This window comes from Diadema setosum, chromosome 12 (assembly GCF_964275005.1).
Source record: "Diadema setosum chromosome 12, eeDiaSeto1, whole genome shotgun sequence".
NCBI classification, from domain to species: Eukaryota; Metazoa; Echinodermata; class Echinoidea; order Diadematoida; family Diadematidae; genus Diadema; species Diadema setosum.
In genome coordinates, this window is record NC_092696.1 from 30,188,520 (window position 1) to 30,209,905 (window position 21,386).

A 21,386-nucleotide genomic window follows, 5' to 3' on the forward strand; every position below is an offset into this window, starting at 1 on the left:
TATTCATGAAACTTTATGATACCACAGTTTCCGGGGTTCACCCCTATATAGAACAATACGTATTACACATGATAACAAAGGTATACACTCCTATAAAGTTTATCTAGCTGCCCTAGATTTTTAATCCTTCATTGTTGGATGATAATTAAAGATGTTCATTAACAGCATGATTAAAAGAAAAATATCTGGTATTTCCAATTAAACATATTAGTACGTTACCGTTAAGACGGATTGAAATATGTCGTGCCCCACACTGCGCATCATTGATTTTTATATTAAATTTGTTCAATGTGTATATGCAATTTTATAATAGCTATGCTCGAAAGTTATATCATCTGTGATGTCTAAATATTTGCTAAACCAGGTACTTCAGTGTATTGCTTTCCAATAGGTGATCTTCAACCATACAGACAAGAGAAAGTCCACCCCCATTAAAAGAGAGAGAGAGAGAGAAGAAGAAGAAGAATGCATGTCTTTTCATCAGTATGGCTTTGCGGGACGTAATTTGCCCGAGGTATCTTAATCATTTTTCCCCATTTTCTGCGTGTATCAATGAGAATGACCTATATTTCCTCCTGCGTTTACATTGGTGAGCACCCCAAAAAATGGTTCACTTTCAGAAGTCATAAGACAATTGAGTGTATGAATATAAGAACGACCCAAGTCCAATTTTTGGCCAAATTTAGTTTGACATGGGAAATTGCAGCTTATGCATGTACTCATCTTGTGTGTAAATGATAAATCATAATTACCCCCGGAAGTGCCTGAAATGAATGAGTTGAATCTTATATTAATGTAAGAATGAAGGACTTGGGTCATTCTTACATTCATATAATAGCGCCCTCTCTCATCCTTCTCCCATCTCTATAGCAGAATATCATGTATATGAATCAAAGAACGACCCAAGTCCATATGAATCAAAGAACGACCCAAGTCCACCACACAAAATGGCCTCTCCACAATTAATGTAAATGTTAATTGTCATAATAATATATGTTCTAATTTGTATATACAATGTTGCCTTCCCATCACAGTTAAATAGAATAGTATTGGACAAATAAAAAAGATATGAAGTTTTTTTTAGTTTACTCGAAATGATCTTCCATGGACTTGGGTCGTTCTTATATTCATATACTCAATTTGAGTCACTGTGTACCTGCGTCTGTGAAGCATTCTGCTTCTGATGTATCATTTCAATGTCATGCTGTATCATCATCCTTCGACCAACGCTTAATTCTTTATGTGCCACATTATTCTGAGACACCAACGTTGTCATGCCTTGAGAAAACATTCTGTTTTTCAAATCTATGTTACGTCTACAGATTTCTGTTAAGCTGGACACATAGTGAGTAAAGATGTAGAGAAAATGCCAAGCTTTGCTTTGATGTAACTTGTATGACAAATCTATGATTGTTTTTCTTTCAAATGACTAGTAGCTAAATTACTGAAAAGTCATGATTTTTGCACACAAAACAGTGAGAACAACCTTAAAATTCACACGCAAATCCAGTAAGGAACACCGTTGATAGTCAATCACAACATAAAATGCAAACTATATGTGAGAGGAACGGAAGCACACATACAGAGTTAATGTATCATTTCAATTTTGTTTCCTTTTGTTTTGTTTTGCTTTACTGCTATAGGTTAGCACTAACACCTTTTCAGGGAAAATAGATGTGTGTAACCCTCCTGTAACTTCAAAATCCATTCATTTAATAAAATTAAAAGAATTCGCAAATTGTTATCGCCACGTATCAGCACATGCCGTGTGAAAATAAGAGCGGGTATCGTTGTGATGGTTACTAATGTTCGCAATACAGTGTATTCCAAAGTGTGCTATTTACAAGTACATGTATACAAACCATTGTTTTAAGTTTCGGCTGATGAACAAAATATTATCATCACAAAAAAAAAAAAAAATAGTGAGCGTTAGTTTATTTTCGGATACACGAACCTTCGATATAACAGACATAATTATACTTCCTGATTAAGGAACCTTTGGAAGAACGCACCATTTCAACCGGCCCCATATTTCCGGATTAACGCACATCTAGGTAGGCCCTATACAAGACATTTAAGTGAATACTCGATAGTACACAGCAAAATCACGAACCTCGAGAATAACGAACCTTCGGAATAACGAACCCTATTACTGACATTCTCTTATGACATTAGAGGGTTAAACAATATTATTAATGACTGATAATACTACAAAAAGGACTTAAACATTCAACGGAATACAATATTCTGCAGACCTCATACACAACATTTGTGACTCTTGAAAACGGACCATTCACCCGGCATGTTTAGTATTACGTAACTCAAAAGATAACTCACCCCGTTTTTACAATAGTGTAGATTTCTCCTGCCAGCTATGCGGAGCTACTATTTTCATTGTGTGTATCATTGTTATTAAAATTGTCGTTACCGTCACACATTTACACCAATGAGTGTAATTTAACTATTTTAAGTGATGTGCAAAGATGAATTAGATGATAAAACAAAATATAAAAAAGGAAAAAAATGGAATAATGTTGCTTTTTGATATGTTTAGATGAAGTAGTTTGACTATGAAAGTTGTTGCTGTGAATACATTCCCTCAGAGCGTTTGTATTAGTTTATAAATGGATAAATCCTGCGAGTTATGTTGGCCAGGGAGTGAGTTTTCGTAACATATACGTTTCACACCTGCACTTTTCCATGGAAATAAGATGATAAAGTTACTTTGGTTCTATAGTGAGATATGAGAGGAATTCCTTCCAGTTGAGCTATAATGCTGTCATAATCCTTGAGGAGAAATCTCATAGCATGGTATAACGTATGTTTCGTTGCATCTTAAAATACCTAATGGTATTCGTCAAGGGAAGGCTCATTCACCCAAACAGAAGTTGTGAATAGACAACTGAATGGCAACCAATATCTTTTTTTTTTAAATACCTGATATAAATAACATAACATACTGAATTTGCTTGATGAAATATGTCTTCTGAAGAGGAAGAATTAGTGTTTTGTTTTATTTTACAAAAACAACGTGTTTTATAACATGGGACTTTTTTGTAAAGATTAACGATTTTGATTGTTTATCTTTAAGACGATTTATAAGCTTAACAAAACTATCTCCCGTCTGTGTTTTAATTGACTCGATCTATATAAAAAAAAAAAAAAACACGAAACTCTTCGTTATCCTACCCCGCAGTCCAATGAATTTCACTTGCCTGTGATGACCATGACTATTTTTTTTTTTTTAATTCCTACAGGCTTTCAAAAATAGACATCTATCTTGACACGATCGACTACTTGAATCTCGTTCCTGCATTTGATATTTTGTAATAGTATTTTTTTCTTGTCTGGTTATCTTTGATATAGTTGCTTTACCAAAATATGACACAGGATTATGGAATATTGATCAAACTCATGTGACATATATGAGAATCACGTATTTGAGCGGATATAGTGGGATTTATCCTTTTACGGGTGTCATTCTGTTATTCTCGGAGGAATCAATCTGAAATAAAGTCTGTAATCTGCAATAAACCTAATGTCCAGTGAAACATTTTTTTTCATCGGAGTTCCCCTATTTGAAGGCTACGTTTCGTGAAAAGACGTTTCGCTCATTACCCATACAGACTTGATGATATGAAATTTACTTCTCTTGTATAAATAATATAGCTACACAATAATGAGAGTCTTTGGTATTTCCGAGATTTATGTAAAGACTTTTATATGATGACTTCATGAAATCATGGAATGGACAGCTTGTCGCTCATCATGCATAAAGAAAGCACGTAACATAATGCAGTATGATGAACTGGCGGTCGAAGTATTAGTGCACAGCATAAGGCTCAACTAGGGAGGTGTAGTGGCACCTCCCTGGCTCGACTTTAGAACAAAACCCCCTATTTTGGTGGACAAATGACTTACAGTAATGTGTAGTGGAGGTGGGCAGCACTACCACACACTTCCCTGCACACACTACCAGCGGTAGTGCGATCAACTGGCAGTAAAACTGTCTGATTGACTGCGAGTTATGAATATTCATGACCACTCTAGCGTGAACTCTTGACCCTGCTCGATCCGGCCAAAGTACAGTATTTTACTGGACTTTTTTTTCTCGGTTATCGCAGTTCTCGGCGTATATCGCAATCCTCAGGTGTCACGCCCTCATACGGCTTGTCGCGTGCACTGAATCACGGCTACGAGTAAAAAGAGTCCAGAAGCTAGATTAGAATCATCATTGCGTCAACCACAAATGGAAAAAACTCATTGCTTACATTACAGGGGTGGATCCAGGAATTCTGTAAAGGGGAGGGGCGCCTTTACAAAATCAAAGGCTGGCGCGACCCCCCCCCCCCCCATTTTCTTCTTTTTATTTTTCTTGTCTTGACGAAATAAAGAGAGGGGCTCCCTCTCAATCCGCGACTGCGTCAACCGCACAATGTCAAAATGGGGGATTAACCACAAATGTCATAACAGGTCGACCACAAAGGTCATAACGCGTCACAGGGGCGTATCCAGGAATTCCGTGAAGGGGAGGCGCCTTTACAAAATCAAAGGCTCGCGCGACACCACCCAATTTCTTCTTTTCATTTTCTCTGGTTTTAACAAAATATAGAGAGGGGACACCAAGGGGGGTGCGCTCCCTCTCTATCCATGATTGCGTCAACCACAAATGACCAAACTCATTCTTGCTTGCATTAAAGAGGCGTATCCAGGAATTTCATAAAGGGGAGGCGTCTTTACAAAGTCAAAGGCTGTCGCGACCCTCCTCCTTCCCCTATTTTCTTCTGGGCGGTCGGTCGGTCGGTCGGTCTGTTGCAAAATCTTTCGTCGCGAACTCCTCCTATATACAGTTTTGAAGTACAGTAATTGAAATGAAACTTAAGGTAAATGAAAATATTGAGGTATAGATGTGGAAGACATGTTTTTTTGTGTTTGTCGGACAATGCGTTGCCATGGTAACCATAGTTTTAGCAAAACCTTGTGGATTGAATAACTGCCATAATATTCAAGCAATCAATTTCAAAATTGGCATCTATGATGATCTATAGGTGCAGTTATGCAAGACACTCTTTGTGTTTGTACTTGACAGTCGTTACCATGGTAGCCGCATGTTTTCTTCGAAATCTTGTGGAGTGAACAACTTTCACAGTTTTGAATCAAATGAAATCAAATTTGGTAGGCATTATGGCCTTGAGGCATAGATGTAGATGATTTTTGTGTGTGTCGGACAAAGCGTTGCCATGGAATCCATAATTTTACCAAAACATTGTGGACTGAATAACTTCCACATCATTCAAGCAATTACAAGGTCAAATTTAGTATGTATGATGATCGGGAGGTGTAGTTATGCAAGACACCAATGTGTTAATATAAGGAAAAAGTGTTGCCATAGCAACCACTCATTTTTGTATCAAATTGAACCATTTAATTATGAAGGTGAAATTTGGTGTGTATGATGCTCTTTAAGCGTAGTTTTGCAAAATGTCCTTTATATTTGTATCGGACAATATCGTCAACCACAAGTTAATGGCAAAACCCATTGCTTGCATTACAGGGGGCGGAACCAGGAATTCCGTTAAGTGGAAGCTCCTTTACAAAATTAAAGACTGCCGCTTAAACTGTCCTTGAAACAAAAGAAATAAAAAGAAATTGATAAGGGCGAGGCGGTTTGCGCAAGCCTTTGATTTTATGAACGCGTCTCTCCTTTACGGAATTTGGACCCGCCCCTCGAATGCAAGCAATGAGTTTTGACATTTGTGTTTAACCCAATCGCGGATCGAGAGAGGGCGCATACCTCTATGGTGCCTCCTTTCATTTTTGTTTAAACAATAGAAATAAAAAGAAAAAATATGGGGGTGCGGCAGATTTTAATTTTGTAAAGGCCCTTCCCTTTTACGGAATTCCTGGATCCACCCCTGTAAGGCAAGCAATTAGTTTAATATTATGGTTAACGCAATCGCGGATGGAGAAGGAGGCGAATCCCCCTCTTGTGCCACCATCTCTCTTTTTTGTTTAACAATAATAGAATATCGGGGGTGCGGCAGCCCTTATAATTATTCTGTAAAGGCGCCTCCCATTTTACTGAATTCCAGGATCCGCCCTTAATGCAAGCAATGAGTTTTGACATTTGTGGTTGACGCAGTGGCGTATCTAGGGAAAACGGCGCCCGGGGCAAACGCGAAAAATTGCGCCCCTAATTTCTGAAAAAGTGTTCAACCCCAACCCCATCCCGGCAGGGACTTTAAAAAAAGTCCACATGATATGCTTATTCAAGCACCTAACAGGGGTCTTTTGAGTGTGATTTGAATGTAATAAATTTAGATAATTTTTTGCGAGCGAGCGGAGCGAGCGAGCCGATTTTTTTTTTTTTTTTTTTTTTTTTTTGTATATTTCCGCGCCGTCATCACGTTTTGTTCCTATTTTATATATATATAAATTTCGGCGGGCGAGCGCAGCGAGGGAGCCGAAAATTTTTGTATTTTAGCTTACAAAACATGGAATTCTTGTCATTGTTTGCTTATAAAATCTTACACTTCTAATCAAGATACAGTCAAACCTGTCTTAGCTGCCACCTCTCTATAGCGACCATCTGTTTATATAGCGGCCACTGAAAAATCCCCCGAACGAAATTGCTGTATTATGGCCCCTTCATATAACGGCCACCTGTTTAACGCGGCCAGCGGCCACTCATTTTGTATCCCGTGGTGAATATCTACCTGCGTATAGCGGCCACAAATATTTAGCTAAACCGTTAAATCAGCCATGAGTACAATGTCTTTTACGTTCATTGCTTGATTTCTACCAAGTCCTAGCTCAGTCATAATCACACAGACAAGATTGACAAAATTGATGCAGCTCTTTGTCATGAAAACCCGTCCTACCATTGACTAGATTAGATCTAGGCTTCTGTAATGAAGATGCTACAAAGGCAAAGACAACTCCTAATAACGTCTTAGAACTTCACCAAAATGCCGATTAATTAGTGTTTAAGTCCCTTTTAATATGGACAATACGGTACTTGTCTGGGTACTGTTTGTTGTTTACGTATGCTTCACACATCAATCTCCATCGAACTCAGTACTCGTGAACCCTTTTCATGCAAATCGGTATGAACCAGAGAATTTCCTCAGGCCCGAAATTATTTTTAACATCAAAAGAACAGAAGCGGGCAAAAAAACAACAAAAAAAAATGATTTGAAGTGAACTGTACAACGAAAATCGCCATAATACCACTGCTGCACGTGCAAACTTATTTGCTGGTTGTTGTTTTTTTTTAGAATAACATGAGGTATTTTCTGCTATTATAAAATGCAAGTATTGAAATTCAAAATGGCCGCCAACCTGTCTATAGCGACCACCTGTCTATAGCGGTCACTTTTTTTGTTTCCCTTGGGTGGCCGCTATAGACAGGTTTGACTGTATAGTGACATCCCTATAGTTAACGATTTATACCAACAAATCGAGGACTTGAAAAACAATACTTTAAATCAGTACGCGCGAGTGAGCTGAAATTAGTATATTTCCACGTCATCATTACATTTTGTTCTTATCTTATTTCATTTGCGTTTTTTTTTTTTTTTGCGCCAGCTCCCCCCCCCCCCCCCCCCGTATGTTCGACACTTTTGGCGCCCTCGTTTGATCCGATGGGCGATCGCTTCAGAACGAAAGAAATGAAATTGCAGACGCTGCTCCGTGTAACATTTTGCCTTCTAACGATGGCAATATACATTGTCATTTTGTCTGCGTCATCTTCACGTTTTCTTCTTCTCTTCTTTTTTATACAATATAAACTTAGGCGAGGGAGCGCAGCGAGCGAGCCGAAAGTTCAGCTTACAAAACATGGAATTCTTATGTGAACACAATAAACATTGTCATGTTTTGTTTTGATCTTGTTTGATTTATTTTTCTCTCCCCCCCCCCATTCTCCCTCCACCCCCTTTCTTTTTTTCATTCTTTTTCATTTTTTTCTTCTTCGTTTTTTTTTTTTTTTTCGTTTTCGGCGCCCCCAAGGAGTTGCGCCCGGAGCACGTGCCCCCCTTGCCCCCCTCCCCTAGATACGCCACTGGGTTGACGCGATCATGGATTGAGAGGGGGCTGATACATCTCTGGTGCCCCCTTTTTTTGTTAAAACAAAAAAAAAATAAAAATGGGGAGGTGTGGAAGCCTTTAATTTTGTAAAGGCGCCTCCCTTTTACGGAATTCCTGGATCCACTCCTGTAATGCAAACGATGGGTTTTGACATTAATTTGTGGTTGACGCAATCTCAGATCGGGGGGGGGGGCAGCTTTGATATTGTAAGGGCGCCTCCCCTTTACGGAATTCCTGTATCCGCCCCTATAATGCAAGCAATGAGTTTTGAAATTTTGTGGTTGACGCAATCGCGGATCGAGAAAGGGGCGCGTCCCCCTCTGGTACTCCCTCTCTTTCTTTTTCTTTAGTTCAAACAACAGAAAAAAAAATCAAAAGGAAAATGGGGGGGGGGTGCGGCAGTTCTAGTTTTGTAGAGACACCTCCCCTCTACGAAACTCCTGGATCCGCCCCTGTAACGCGTTATATGCCGCACCCAATTTCTTTTTCATTTCATTTCTGTTGTTTTAACAACAACAACAACAACAAAAATAGAGAAGGGGTAACAGAGGGGGGTGCGCCTCCTCTCGATACGCGATCGCGTCAACCACAAATGTCAAAAGTCATTGCTTGCATTACGGGGGCGGGTCCAAGAATTCTGTAAAGCGCAAAGGGGAGACGTCTTTTCAAAATGAAAGGTTTGCGCAATCCCCTCCCCCTTATTTATTTCTTTTTATTACTTTTGTTTAAACGTAAAAAAGAAAGAAAAAGAAAAGAATGAGGGTGCGGCAATCTTTAATTTTGTAAAGGGGCCTCACCTTTATGGAATTCCTGGTTCCGCCCTATGCAATGCAAACAATGAGATTTGCCATAAACTTGTGGTTGACGCAGTCGCGGATCTAGAGGGGGGGGGGGCGCGGTATACCCCTTTTCCGTCTCTATTTTTGTTAACACAAAGGAAAAAAAAAGGAGAGGTGGTTTGCACAAGCATTTGAGTTACGAAACTCCTGGATCCGCCCCTGTAAGGCGTTATGACATTTGTAGTACGTTTGGAAATTTCGACATTTTTGTGGTCGACGTCTGTATGACATTTGTGGTTAATCCAATTTCAACATTTGCGGTTGGCGCAATCGCGGATCGAGTGGGGGCGCATCCCCCTCTGGTGCCCCCTCGCTATGTTTTGTTAACGCAACAGAAATAAAATGTGACCGTGCACCTCAAAACGAACATAAAGTCGCACACACTGATTTTGCGTGAGGACTGAAAATAAATGAAATGGGTCAACCTAGCCGAACTTGACTTTTTCATATTTTCTGAAAGAGCGGGTCTTCTTTTACATTATGCTAAAATTTGGTATCATAAAACGGGCAGGAAAGTGTGTTTTTTTTAGCAGTTTATCTCGAACATTTTTGGTAGAATAGTGTGATTAGGTGTGTCTTTAGAATCCCTTTTTCATTTCTGAAAAACCTTGTCCACACTCTTCACTTTCAACTCTAATAGCTTTTGAAAGGATAGTGCTACTGCTTTGAAAGTTGGCATTAATTATGGAGAGAATGTGTTAATGAGGCATGCTCAATTTTAGTTTAATCTGATAATCCCTTCATTGTTGTTACTCTGGTGGTTTACTTCCTGTTTTTTGTCCCATTCATCGCACAGCCAGCACGGTTTGGTAAAGATTAAGCACTTGAATAGACACAGTACTTCAGAGCCTCTTTTCTCAGTTCACACTTTTCCTGAGTTTGTGCTTTCTTTCCAATATTTAGATAGGTTAGGAGAGTCCATTTGATATGAGTTATACGTCATTTTAAAGCTTAAAGTCTGCTCTTTCAGAATATGGTCTTAACTAAAAGTTCATGTCTGGCGACTTTTTGTTTGTTTTGAGGTGCAGGGTCACAAATCAAGAAAATGGGGGGGGGGGGGGGTCTCGCCAGCCTTTGATTTTGTAAAGGCGACTCCCCTTTACGGAATTCTTGGATCCGCCCCTGTAATGCAAGAAATGAGTTTTGATATTTGTGGTTGACGCAATCATGGAACGAGAGGGGGCGCTTCCCACTCTGGTGCCCCCTCACTATATCCATTATGTTAAAACAACAGAAACAAAAATAAGATAATGGGGGGGGGGCCGCCAGCCTTTGATTTTTTAAAGGCGCCCATTCCATTTAAGGAATTCCTGGATCCACCCCTGTGACGCGTTTTGACATTTGCAGTTAGTTTGAAAATTTTGACATTGTGGTCGACGTGTTATGACATTTATGGTTAATCTCCGATTTTGACATTTGCGGTTGACGCAATCGCGGATTGAAAGGGGGCGCATCCCCCTTTTGTGCCCCCTCTCTTTATTTCATCAAGACAACAAAAATAAAAAGAAGAAAATGGGGGAGGGAGGAGTGTCGCGCCAGCCTTTGAATTTGTAAAGACGCCTCCCCTTTACGAAATTCCTGGATCCGCCCCTGTAATGAAAGCAACGAGTTTGGTCATTTGTGGTTGACGCAATGATGGATCGAGAGGAGGTGCTTCCCCCTCGGGCGCCCCCTTTCTTTTCTTTTCCTTTTTTAGTTAAAACAACAGATAAAAAGAAAAAATGAGGGGGTGCGGTAGCCTTTAATTTTGTAAAGCCGCCTCCCCTTTACGAAATTCCTGGATCCGCCCCCGTAATTCAAGCAATGAGTTTTGATATTTGTGGTTGACGCAATCATGGATCGAGAGGGGGCTCATCCCCCTCTGGTGCACCCTCAGTATAATTATTAGGTTAAAACAACAGAAAGAAAAATACGAAATGGGGGGGGGGGAGTGTCGCGCCAGCCTTTGATTTTGATTTGTGGTTATTCCCTGATTTTGACTTGTGGTTGACACAATCGCGAATTGAGAGGGGGCGCATCCCCCTTTAGTGCCCCTCTTTTTATTTCGTCAACACAACAGAAATAAAAATAAGAAAATGGGGGGGGGGGGGGCGAGGGTCGCGCCAGCCTATGATTTTGTAAAGGCGCTTCCCATTTATGGAATTCCTGGATCCGTCCTTGTGACGCGTCATGACATTTGCAGTAAAAATGGAAAGTTTGACATTTGTCGTCGACGTGTTATGACATTAGTGGTTGTTTTGACATTTGTCATCGACGTGTTGAGACATTAGTGGTTGCTATGACATTTGTCGTCGACGTGTTATGACATTAGTGGTTGTTTTGACATTTGTCGTCGACGTGTTATGACATTAGTGGTTGTTTTGACATTTGTCGTCGACGTGTTATGACATTAGTGGTTGTTTTGACATTAGTAGGCGATTTTGACATTAGTGGGCTCTACACCCATCTCACACCTTTCCGGGTAAGCAAGCTACTCGGGCTTGTAGCGAGTAGGGATTTTCCAGCAAGCAGGAACATTTTCTGTGGGCGGACAAGGATGTTGGCGAATTCAGTACTTGCGTCTTACCTGCTAGACGCGTGCTACTTAACTGCTACTTGCATGTATTCCGTGTGAACTGCGTGACAGCCTCGAAACCGATCCGTTTTCAGGTACGAGCGACATACGGGGGCTGCGAAGTACCTGCGCTGCAGTTGCGAAGTACCCTCGTATGAGTTGCTAGCGAGGTGCTGCCGATAAGGGCCTCCTACTGGCGTTCTACGTACACCTCTGCGGGCAAACCCTTGCGACTCGCCCGGAACAAGTTTTGAGCATATCCGAGGCCTTGTCCCGTCGTGTCTGGGAAAGCATTGTGGGTTGATTTGCGGGTATTTTCTTTTTTTTTTTTTTTTTTTTTTTTGCTACCCGGACCTCCCAAGAGTTGGACTTCACCTGACAGTATATAGCGCGTATCTCGCCCGCAGTTGCCCGGAGGTGCGCACGCAAATCCGATTTACCCGCAGCCAAGTTTTGAGCATGACCAAAACTTTTCCGGAGATGTCGCGGGGATTGAACGCAGAGGTCCACGCAGAACATCAGTAGGAGGCCCGTAGCTGCCGCAAGTCACGGGCAGTTGACTAGCTTGAAGTACTTAAGTTGCCCGTGGATCTATGCTTTTGCGCCGGAAGCGCGTGTCATCTGCATGGCATTTCGTGGGATAGAGGAATTCCTTCACTGAATTGTCAGCCCTCACTCTCCACCCATGCGCCTACACGCATGTCAAACGGAATGGACGAAAGTAAAGCGTAAGTAGCACGGATCCAGCAAGAAAGACGCATGCGAAACTGCCAAAATCCTTGTCCGCCTGCAAAAATTGTCCTGCGTGCTTGACTTGCGTGCTCAACTCCGGGTAACTACGGGTGTGATACTTGCAAGGTACTGTCATGTGCGGGTCATCTGCGGGGACCTCCGGGTAGCAAAAATTGTTCTTTGCAAGTCGCACGCAATCTGCTGAAGAAATTTGTTAATGAACACGATGAGGAAAAACTTTTCTCTGTCCCAATATTTTCTTAAATGATTAGAATAACCAAAATTGTTTGTTAGGGATATATAAGTGTATCAAACTATGATAGCAATTCCAAATGAGTAGCTTAGTCATGAAAAATGTAGTCTTTAATCAATGCCTTCTGGGCTTTAATAATCAGCCCGCGCGTCTGAACAGAGACTATACACAGAACGATAAAGCACGGTCTCTACGGAGCGCGCTGTTTTGAACACGGTGTATCCCTCTGTGGAGTGATAGTCTACGTTCAAAGCAGCCGAGACCATATCCAAATGCTGTTCTACATGGTACCTCTCTTTATGTAGAAAAAATTGTATGGAATGGGAGACGGTACCGCAAAACGGTATTTTCTTATCATTCATTGCCATTCATTGTCTCGCTAAAATACCCATGGGCATTTATTTCTACGATAAATTGCTACATTCCACTGTGCATATTTTCATATCTTTTGCCGAGCAAGAACTAACACTTTAAGGTTGTTTTCATACAGTTTTATAGCCAATTCAAGGGCAACATCTGGATGAGTGACTATTGTATCAATGAATATTTAAGACATAGCTTCATCAAGGCTTACACATTATTCTAATAAGATAAGTGATATTAAATTTATTGTTTGAAAGAACAATGAAAATTGGAATTATGGAGTATAATCACAATAAAGATGGCAGTTCAAAATGACAAGATCATACAGAGCGGAAGAGAGTACTGATGTAAATTGTATTATATATATATAAAGTTAGATTACAGCGTCAAACAAGGTATTTGCAGATTTGATACCATGCAGCAAATGACCGCGGCCGTACCCTAAGGGTTGTATACAGCAAGGGAATTGGAGGGTTTTGCCCATTCCCATTCCTAGACTTTTACCCCCAAACCAGACCTTTTTTTTTTTTTTACTTGGACATCACATTTTCAAATGATTTATCAGATATTGAGTAAGTCATTCAACAATTAAAGATATTATCCTTTTTTGGGGGGAGGGGTTGTAAATTGTGCTTCACGCAACTTGGTTATTCTTGCATGACGCATGTCAAGGAACAAAGTAATTTCGATTTAGCAATTTTATTTGTTTCTCGGTATCTACTTGGATTTTTTTTTTATACCTTGTGCCAGAGGGGATCGTTATAATAATTCTTCCCTCTTCCAGACTTATAAAACTCCACCAAAATGCAGTTGCTCTGAAAATTCTGACAAATACTCTGCAATAAACACTAATTTGCTCCGTCGACATAGCTCTATTTGCATTTGCGGACATTTGCTACTCCCCAGTAATATATAGAGGCTTGCTGACTTTCTGAAGTTGCATGGCGGTGGCCAATAAAAACAAAACAGAAGTACAAAGCCGCCCCAAAACTCTCTCTTTTCGATTAACGCCCATACATTAACTGTGTCTGCTTCAAAGCACTGGAAAAAATTACCACTTACCGTTAGACAGTCTCCATCAGTCAGTGTGTTCACAAAAGCCTTGAAAACACATCTTTTCAGTAGCAACTAGTTCGTAGCTGTAACATTTATCCATTATTTTACATACTGTCGTACATGTTCTGAATTGATTGTAAGCGCTTTGGGCCTTGTGGGAAAAGCGCACTATAAATAGTAGCAATAATAATAATAATGATAATAATAATAATGATATAGTACATCTGCGTGCCTATTTTGTGTTTGCTCATTAGTTTGTTTGAATTAGAATTAATGTTCGGGTTTTTTTTTTTGTATATCTTTTGGTATGATCATCATGGCACTATCTATCCTATTTCCTGTCACTTTATCCTTTCCATTAAGTGTCGAAGTAAATTTGCTCTAAAAAGCGTTTCGTATATTTAGTAACATTAACTCACCCGTTTTGCAGAATTATTAGTATCAAGAATTATGTTTTGCTATCTCTCGTTGCGCTCTTAATTTTGCTGAATATGTAGATATCTCGCTGTTGGCGTGTTGGTACTTGGGAGTTGTTTGTTGAGGTGTCTATGTCAAAATGATATCGAAATGTTGGTGCTGATAGTGGCTCTGATTATTTGGAGTAGTACAGAATTATTTGATTACGAATATGTGACCCTGCACCTCAAAACAAACAAAAAGTCGCCATACATGAAATTTTAGTTAAGAGCATATTCTAAAAGAGCAGACTCTTAGCTTTAAAATGATGTATAACTCAAACCAATTTGACTCTCCTAACCTGTCTAAATACTGGAAAGAAGGCACACACTCGGGAAAAGTGTGAAATGAGAAAAGAGGCTCTGAAGTACAGTGTCTATTCAAGCGCTTAATCTTTTACCAAGCCGTGCTGGCTGTGCCATGAATGGGACAAAAAACAGGATGTAGACCGCAGGAGTAACAACAATTAAGAGATTATCAGATTAAATTGAAAATGTTCATGCCTTATCAACACATTCGGTCCTTGATTAATGCCAACTTTCAAAGCAGTAGTGTTATCCCCTCAAAAGTTATAGGACTTGAAAGTGAAGAGTGTGTACAAAGTTTTTACGAAATGAAAACGGGACTCTAAAGACACATCTAATCACACTATTCTGCCAAATAATGTTCCAGAAAAACGGCTAAAAAGCACACTTTCCTGCCCGTTTTATGATTTCAAATTTTAGCATGATGTAGAAGAAGACTTGCTCTTTCAAAATATGAAAAAGTTAACATTGACTCGGTTGACCCTTTTCACCTATATTCAGTCCTCACATAAAATCAGTGTGTGCGACTTTTTGTTCGTTTCGAGGTGCACGGTCACATATAGTAATCACGATTTTAACAAAAGGTGACAGATATAATTTCGCCATTGATAGTGTGGTTTGAAATGCAGGTGTTTTCTTTTTCACTCTTTTCACCTAGATATTCCCCAAAGTGTTGATCGCATAGTTGAATAACAACTCTAAGAACACGAAGAATGCAACAGCTCGCGTGTGTGGAATGGGGATGCCCTCGCATTTGTTAAATGTGACAGTGGATGAATTGTTATTATCTCCAAAATAGCAAACATTTGGAGAGGGAGGTGCTCCGCTGATACTGAAAATTAAATTTTGCTCACTATAAGTTTGATATCTTGTCTGATCACCTCCAAATTTGATGTCGTTTCCCGAAACTTATTACGCATATCATACGTTGTATAAGATAATTATGTTTAATTAGTGTTAAAGTATTTTGGTTACCATGGCAACAAATAAACATAAGCAAGTTCCGTTTCACATTTTGAACCCTTTTTAGTTTTTTGTTACTTATCATTTTATGTATTCACAACATAAATTAATAAAATTTTATACTTTTAAAGGAAGTATTCAATATTATGCTTGAAAAAGCTACAGCGCCCTCTTGTGTTTTGCTTTGATCTTTTTCCGTGGTGAGCACCATTAATTTCTTAAGATTTGGACCTGTAAATGCTCCGAAAAGGTTGAAATGAAGTTCAAATGTGTCTTATTATGTCTAGATAGAAATCAACAGCAAAACTAGTTGCAATTTCGCCTTAACTGCCCGACATATGTCTTAAAATTAGTTAATTTAATACACTCTAAAAACGCAAATGTTGAATTAACATTTAAAAGGGCCGAGGAGTGACAGCATTTTTAAAGTGTTGCATCCAACTTTTAAGATAACATTTTAAATGTTTAATCTAGCAGGAAAACCAGGAAAAACCCTTTTAAATGCTAATTCAACATTTGTGTCTTTAGAGTGTATTATTTAATGGAATTCTCTTTGTATTTTGACAAATTACTCCCCCTTTGTGGTTTTCAATAAAAGTTTTGATGGTGCCATTTTGTAGAGTATGTCTTGATTTACATTTGTGCCACATTTCAGAGCAATTGATTGGAAAATATTGAAATCATAGAGGGAGCGGATTGTGCCCTCCATGGTTTACAGTTTTAAAAAAGTATTTTGAGTTATGAGGGTTAACGGCTGATACTGAGACTAAGCTACTTCTCTGGAATCGCTATCATAGCAAAATATCATCTACAGATACATACCATTTCAAAATGCATAAGCAGAATTTGTCCCTTTAAGTGGTACCAATATCGTAAAAATCTGGTCTTGGCCCATGGACTAATAGTAGCCATGACAAAACATCATGGCCGGGCGCGCACACTCGACCAGGATTCCAACCTACGACTCCCTGATCTCCAGACAGGCGTCATCTCCACCTGACCACCGAGTCTCCGCCCGACAGCAAATGGTGGTTCCCATCCTTATAGTATGCAGTGGGCGCCACGTAATTATTCAAATTCATGAAATTCTTCCGTCGAGATGTTTTCATGCAAGTGATTGACAAATTACCCAACATCGACGTAAATAAGCACACAATTGATCAGTGTTTAATGGTAGCCAATAGTAGCCAATTACGCGGTGCCCGCTGCATGCTGTATAACGATTAGAACCAACACTTGCTGTTGGGAGGAGCCTCGGTGGCCTGCTGGAGATGACGCCTGTCCGGAGATCAGGAGGTCGTAGGTTCGAATCCTGCTCAAGTGTGTGGTCCCATGGTTTCTGTCATGGCTAGTATTAAATACTGATCAATTCAGTGTTTATCTACGTCGCTCTAAGGAAATTTATCAATCAGTTGCATGGAAACATCTCAACGGATGAATTTCATGATTTTGAAAAAAAAAGAAAAACACTTTTTGTTTCCTGACTTTTAATCCTGTATCAAGAATGAAATACATTTCTCAAGGAATACGGGAGCCTGTTGGTTCCTGAAACATGGGCAGGATAGAGCATTTGAATGCCATTTTAGGATCTTACCACACCTCATGGCTGTCAGGCTGTCCAGCGGCTTTATTTTTAGATGAAGGGAACGGAAGTCCTCCCTCTAACCAAGCCAAGTGGCATTTGTGTGTGTGTGTGGGTAAGGGTGTGTGTGTGTGTGTGTGCGTGTGTGTGTTGTGTGTGTGCGTGTGCTTTAGATAATGTGTGACTACTTCCTAAATACAGGAGATTGGTATCAGACCGTCAGTTGTTTCCGCATCCAACTTCTGCAACCAAGTGCCTCGAACCACACACACACACACACACACAATGATATAAAAAAAATAGCCAACCATACCATAGTCGATCAACTGTTCTTGTTAGATCGAGGTGCGTACTAACGAACCCTCGAAATTTCAAAAATAGTTTCATTTTCGGAACCTTCGCCCTAACGAACCTTGTTTAATTTTGGAAATAACGAACTTCTAGAATAATTTTGAAGAAGATTTTTGATCATTCAATGATTGTTCTCATTTCTCGATTTCTTGTTTTCGATCTATATGTAATTATCGCATCCCGCAGTAAATATAGGAATGCAAGGAAGGAAAAAGAAAGGAAAATATAACACAAAATTGCACAAACCATCCTTGGTGCAAAAAGCATATTTCGTGTCAAGGTATGAAAATATTTTAGGATGAAGTCACCATGTAAATGTTTATGTTTACAAGGACGGGTATAAAGGAATCAAGAGCTATTTCCCTTACAATTTCTTGAATTCGTTGAAAAACAATGATTGTCAAAGCAAAAACAAGCAAACAAATGCTGCTGAATCAATCAATATCTTGTTTGACTGTTTTGTCAGTACAGTCTTTCAGTCTTTTTTTTCTCGTTACTTTTGTGATTGATTACTCCGCGTCAGGAAAAAGAAACAATGTTTTGGGATTCAGTGACCAATTCTCCCTGTTGTATAATCATTGTCTTAAAAAGAATAAAGATGAATCAAGGAAATGATGGGTCTGTTTTATCTGTTTAACTCTCTCTCTCTCTCTCTCTTTATATATATATATATATGTATATAATAGTATACATTTTTTTTTTAGGGAAAATTGAGCAAGAAAATGAGATTCCATCGCGATTCGAAGCCGTGTTTGCTAAATTTTCCACCAAGTTTCACATCTGGTCAGTTTTCCTTTGTTAGCGTTCATTCCAATGTCATTGTCAATTGCCTTCATTATCCCAATAGCTCTCCAGAGGATGTTCGTCACCGACCACAACAATCTTCGGATTCTGGTGGCTGACCTTGGAAGACTCGAATTCACCGTTTTCATCACTCTGCCGGATAAACCTGTCGACGTAGCGTATGACACAAACGGAGGGAAGCTCTATTGGTCGACCGTCAGCCCTGGCGTTTGGCGCTCCTGTCTTCAGGAGAAGGATCCAGAACAAGTTATAAACAATGGTACCTACAACTATTAGCCGTGTATTGCACCCTGTGTGCTCAAATATTTTAAACATCAGCACACACGTACACGCACACATACACATACACTTTTTTTTTGTAACATTCTTTTATTTGAGTTTCATTCAATGTGAAATCCTTATTAACAATAAAATCAATACGTCCATCAACAAAAAAAGAAGAAAGCAGCTGTATTCTTCTTTCTTGTGCTGCTAAATCATTTTTCAAACATACAGTACAATATATTTGATTCTTTTTACCAAATCATACCCTGTTTTTATCAAAGAAATGACATAAAAATCTGCATAATTCTCAGAAAAAGCTATTTTGATCAGCCTAATCAAGCCAATCCGAAAGTGCCTTATCACTCACACACCGACTAAGAGATGTGTGCTACTCAATCACTTTTTCACTTAACTTCCTTCTTTCTTTTTTTTTTGGCAGAGCACACACTATATACATCAATATATCAGATAAAGTATAACTCTTAAAAGGGAAAAAAAAAACCTTGATCAACTTGATCAGAATGCTCAATATCCACTTCATTATATAAATTCTCTTACACTCTCTTGAGAATACAGCAGTTCCTAAAACATATTGAAAAAAAAGCATTCTTTACTTAACCGAACAAAACTCATCATTTTTTTTTCTATCTAACCTATCAACCACCCCTCCCCCCCCCCCGTACAGCACAAAATAACCATATGTGTATATCATCAAAACAAATCATATTCCTGCCTGACCCTTTAACCATTATTCTACCATTGCCTAACTACATCTACCTAACCCTAACCATCCCCACCTATTTCCCCGCTAACCATTACTCTACTCTAACCTAACTACATCTACCTATGACCCTAGCCATCCCCACCTATTTCCCCACTAACATACCCCCCCCCATAGCCTTCCCTCAACACACACACACACACACCCATATATGCACTAGACATCAACCAAAACAACAACAACATACCCACCAGTGCGCACTCACAAACACCAACATTTGCACGCCAAGTCACACTGCATATTTGTGGTATCTTGGTTACCTGTTTCTTTGACAGTTAAACACACACCAAATTAAAACCGAAGCTAACTAAACATTTTACATGGGGGAAAAAAAAAGTGACCACCATAATGCTGATACATATACCGATTCCTAAACATTAAAACGGCTAAAACCTAAACTGACCATACATCTGACTCTATGAAAGTTTCAACTGCTCCCATTTTTGCAAATGAAAACCGAGCTTACCTGCTTTAACCGCAACGTTCTTTTCCTCCTCTATAAAATCCAAAACAAATTTCTTTATCTTTTCCCTCTTGGGTAACTTATTTTGTTCTCTTGACCGAAATATTACAATTTTCATCAAAATTATCAAGGCATTCACGCATTTGATTCTATTTGAACTACCTCGTAAACCTAAAAAGATATCTCTCCATTCTAATTCTTCTAACTCAACTAAATCATAAAACTCAATAAGAAACTGCCATATCGGCTTTACTTTCACACAATCAAAAAATATATGTGAATAAGTTTCCCTTTCCAATTGACAAAAAGAACAAAGATTATCATTCACAAAACCAAACTTAAACAAATGTTCCCTTGTATATATCACCCCGTGTAACAACTTAAACTGAAATTCCCTATGTTTACTAAGTAAAGTCGTGCTTCTAGGTCTAAGAAATAAATTTCTAATTTCCTTATCACTGCAATCATACTTCACTTCACCATATCTTATTTCCAGAGTATACAATTCTTGTAAAGCTGTAACAAAATACTCATACACTATTTTTGACTTAATATTTTGAAATTCTAATATCTTACCAAAAATCTTCACCTGTATATCATAATTTAATACATCAATTTGCTAAAACCTTACACTCCCTGCGGACTCTTTCCACTTTTCTGGAAAAACATTATAAATATCATTTATCTTAAATATACCATTTCCCATGATACCTACATTTCGAAAATACCCAACGGGTTTAATAAAACCTCCTTGTAAAATATGATGTACATTATAAATACCCTTTTCATATAAATCACAATCAAAAATACTCTTGCCTTTTATACATACTTTTCTATTATTAAATAAAACTGGATTCATCACTTCATCTTCAAAATTCCTACATTTATCCATTTCCTGCCATACCTTAACCATTTCTAAATAAAAAGGTGGAACTGGATTTGTCAATGTCAATCTAGACCATTCATAGTCACATAAAAATAAGAACCTTCCTCCTACTGATCGAAAACTAAAATCAAAATACATTTTCCACCCAGATTTCTTCTCTCCATACAATAAACGTTTCAACCACATAATACGTTGCGTTTTGACAAACAGCTTAAAATTTATCATTCGCAGTCCCCCATTAACATAATCTTGATACATAATATTCCTTTTTACCCGGTCTTTACCATTCCACAAAAATTCAAAAATCATCTTATCCAATTCAGGAAATATCCATTGAGGAACAACTATGAGTGATGAAACATAATTTAACCTTGATAATGCATAAGTTTTCAACAAATGAATTTTTCCCATGAGTGTTAAATCACGCTGTTTCCACCATCCTAACAACTGTTTTATTCTACTTAATATTTCTTTAAAATTGATCTCATTCTTCCCCCTCACATCTCTTGCAAAATTCACCCCCAAAATTTTAACTGCATCAACATATTTTCCAGATACAGAAAATACAGGTTTCTCTGTATCCTTACCCATCCACAAAAAATTAAATTTTTCTTTATTTACAATTAAACCGCTTATTTTCCCGAAT